Source organism: Fukomys damarensis, unplaced genomic scaffold (assembly GCF_012274545.1).
Source record: "Fukomys damarensis isolate Sample0158 unplaced genomic scaffold, DMR_v1.0_HiC HiC_scaffold_16, whole genome shotgun sequence".
Classification (NCBI taxonomy): Eukaryota; Metazoa; Chordata; class Mammalia; order Rodentia; family Bathyergidae; genus Fukomys; species Fukomys damarensis.
The window spans coordinates 39149495-39153802 of NW_022900928.1; positions in this window are offsets into that span (position 1 = coordinate 39149495).

The window sequence follows — 4308 nt, forward strand, 5'->3', positions numbered from 1 at the left end:
TTTGTAGTCCTGCCCAAAGCATTGTTTTCCAGGTCCCTGGTACAGTATTGGCCTTCCCAGTCCAGAATCCCCAACTCTTACCCCTTCTCTGGGTAGGAGTAGTCCCTGCCTGTTTTCCTTGCCTTGCTTAGGGTGAAGCCTCCAGAGCTACCATCTTGGGCTTTGATTCTTGGCATCTAGCAATGTACCTGGGTCCAAATGTTTCCCCAGGCTCAGGGACCTTCATTCCTTGATATTGTTCTTGGCATGGTACTGCCCTGCCTCATGGAATGGACAATGCACAGGTGATCCTTATTTCTCCCTTTCAAATAAAATACCAGTCAGGTACCATTTTATCCCAGTGTTACTCTTTACAGGTTCAGAAGACCCAGAGAGGCCAGGAGCCCAGCCTTAGATACAGGAGGGGTGGTAGAGAACAAGCATCACAAGAAATGAGTCTGAAAATTAGGTCCAGCCAGTCAAAGCACATGGCCTCCCATCTGGGTGAGCCCACTGTCCCACTCCCACATGTCTGGGCACCTGACCTGAGCTGAGGCCAGGCTGCTCCAGGGGCTTCTTGAGCCCTCACCTGCCTAAGAGCAACCCAGGTTAAATACAGCCCATGCACAAAGTCACAAGCTGAAGCCTGTGGAATTGTTTTTAATAAATTAACCATTTTTGTAATTGGATCCTGGAGGTGTGCAGAGTGCCCAGTTGTCTTTTCTAGACCCATAGCTTCTCCTTGCCACTTGTGGTTTCCATGTCACTCTCCAAAGAAACATCACAACCATCACCCTCAGTCTCTGCCCTTGTCTTTGCCCCAATCTTACTGCCTCATCCCAGCACTGAGGTCTCCCCTTGCTGCCCAGGCACACCATTTCCAAGGGCAAGGAGGGGAAGTCTCCTAAAGCCCATCTTTTTTGTGACTGTCTTAGGTAGTCCCCTCCACCTTACACCCAACAACTTCTTTTCCCTGTCCTGCTGCATGGTCCAATGTCTGGGATCTACGTTTTTTCTTTGTTATTTATGACCTAGTTTGAAGAAAATAAATATTTCCCAACCTTTAAAAAAAAGTTAAATTCTTGAGGTTGCACCTATAGGTCATATGCCAGCTATATGCCAAATGTTTTGTGGGTATCAAACTAGTCAGTAGTGATGATAAATAAAAGATAAAACCATAATGACCTTATTTACGATTTTTGCTGTGCTTTCATAATCTACTGGGCTTATCTACTGCTGAGACAATACTATTGCTATTCCAAGTTCTATACATGCTTTGCCATCAAGTTTCAACTCCTCTGATTTCTAAGCACACAGTCACTGTGTTCCATTGTTGTTTTTCAATGGCATCCAGCCTCAGTCAGGATGCTTTGTTGGCTCAGCATTCCAAAGGCAGCCCTTCCTTTATGACAAAAGCCTCTCTGGAAAATGGCAGTGATGGCACATGCCTCTAATCCTAGCTAGGGAGGCTGAGGCAGGAGGATTACTTTAGTTTGAGGTCAGCCTGGGCTATATAATGAGTTCAAGGCCATATACTGTCAAGGAAAGAAAAAAAGAAAGAAAGAAAGAAAGAAAGAAAGAAAGAAAGAAAGAAAGGAAGGAAGGAAGGAAGGAAGGAAGGAAGGAAGGAAGGAAGGAAGGAAGGAAGGAAAGAAAGAAAAAGAAAGAAAGAAAGAAAGGAAGGAAGGAAGGAAAAGAAAGAGGAAGGAAGGAAGGCAAGCAGGCTACCTCCTTGCACAGCAAGAGGGACACCACCCACATTTTAGACCCTCACAATACATCATCACAATAGGTTACAATATGAATGGTGGGAAGCTGGGCAACTCAGCAGTGACTTCCCATCTAACCTCAGATCCAAGCTTTCTATCCAAGGGGAATAGTAAAGAACAGGTATCTGAAGACTGTGATTGTTCATCTTGATTGTCAACTTGACTGGTTATAGAGAAGAATGGGGGATTAGTAAAGCAAACCTCTGGATGTGCCTGAGCCAGTCCTGGAAGTGTGATCTTTGGGAATACATCTGTTCCCTGCTCCTTTCCTCTAAGGCTCTTCCCCTGTCCATTACTTCCCAGACACCATGAAATGAGCAGCTGCATCACCACATACTTCCATCGTTATGTTTCTGCCATGGATTCAGAACACCATGGACTGAAGCCCCTGAAATCATGAGCCAATTAAATCCTTCCTCTTTTAAATTGTATTTGTCAAGTATTTTGTCCCCACAATAAAAAAGTGAATAATAAATTAAGTCATTCTATTATGCCTTTATTCCAAGGCAGTAGATCTATTGCAGTTGCATAATTCACCCAAGTGACTTTTAAAAAAAAAGAGTATCTGTTACAATGTGATTTCCTGAAGCTTTAACATTTTTTATTAAAACATATTTTCTGTACCTCTAGTTAAATTACACAAATACTAGCTATTATTTATTTTGCACACATGGTAGTAATACTTTACATGCATTATCTCATTTTTCTTGAAGAAGAATTATGAGTCATAGTGAAGCTAAAATGTACAGAAATTATAGTACAATGTAGGAGGTAAAAAAATTTCATGAATGGGGTAAGTGCTATGCATCAAGGGATCTCAGAAGAGGGAGGGACTATTTCTAAGAAGAGAAGCTTATTCAATCAATATTAATCATGTAATAGTTGTGTATTTTTACATCTTGTTCTCAAGGATCTCATTACACCATAAAGAAAAAGACAAGGAAACATAATGGTCACAGTGTGATGCCATTTGATGATTGAAGTAAGGCCTGCACAGCAGACTTGTTGGAAGGGGTGGCATGTGAGCTACAAGCATTGAATGGTTAAAGGTCTTCTGAACAGACCAGGGTGGAGATCTCTGATATACCAGGATTGCACCTGTTTCTCATTATAGCAGCCCCATCTTCTGGAAGAGAGAAATGAGGATTGTTAACTTTCCTATTCATTTCTCCTCTGAGGTCCTCATTTTGAAGCCTTTAATGGTAACCAGTCTTTTTCCTCAGACAACTGGCTTTTTTCCCACTGCAGATTGCACTGCACTTTTCCTTACTTAACTCCATGTAGGCTGAGACTTCTTCTCCATTTTACCAATTCACATACTCCCTCTTTCTCCCACAGAGAAAAAATAGCCAGCATTCGGATTTCCAAACTTCTTGGAAAAGGGCCAAGCATCCACAAAGTCCAGAATATTATTTTGTAAATTAAAATGTTCACATGCTATCAACCATGCAGTTACCCTAACATTTATTTTGGAAAATATTACATTTGGAAAATGGGAAGCATTCCAGAGTATTCCCTTACCTTTAAATATCAATAGACATAAGGGGATTTGAGATCTTTTCCTGCTCAAAAGTTAGCAAATAATCTGTACAAATGCACACATAAAATCACCTTAGAAGACACCGGTTAAAGATGTGGGGCCTTACAAAGTTCCTACAGTGTATTTATTGAGAAATTAGGGACAAAGGGCTGCAATTCCAACTCCCTAAGTAAAGTTTCAAAAGCCTGTGGATTAACTTTCACTTGGTGCACATTTCTCTTCCAATCACTGATGATTAGTTGCACTGTTTGCAGGACCTTACATGCTTAAAACTCCAGCCCTCTGACTACAAAGCAGCAAAGCAGTCTAGAGCCCTACAGAGAAGAAGTCTATATCTTAAAGTCTCAGGCACCCAAGAGCCTGAAAACTCTGTATGTTTCTCCCTCCCTCTCCTCTTCCATCCTTCTCTTTTCAGTTTGGTTTTGCAATGTTAATGTCCTAAGAGGAGCTAACCATAGAGCAGATTGCTGGGGTGGAGATCTTACTAAAATACCTCTTTCTTTATAGTGGCTTAATTCGCAGTGACTATGATGTGTATGCAGAAGGTGAAATACAAGTGGGAATTGGTGAACCTTGAGAAAAAGTCCTAGAATGATGGATAGGATGCAGTCCTCCTTGTGTGCTCTTACAGACTTTGAAATTTAATAAGGCCTAAAACTTAACATTGTCCATCTCCTATAAAAAAAAAAGAAAACACAGTGTACTCTGAGTGTGTGTGTGTGTGTGTGTGTGTGTGTGTGTGTGTAGATAAAAAATATGAAGACATATACCAGCAAATAAGAACGGTTAGCTCTCAAAAATAAAGAGTAATTAGATGGGGGTAAAGGCAGACTCTTGAATTATATGTAGATCTCTATCTTTTATTTATTTTTTATATTGAGAATGTATTCTTGTGGTGTGTAATTAAACATAAAGAAACTGATTACATGGGCTGGGGATTTAGCTCAGCAGTTCCACCACCTGCCTTGCAAGCACAAGAACCCAAGTTTGATCCCAGGTACCAAAAAAAAAAAAAAAAAA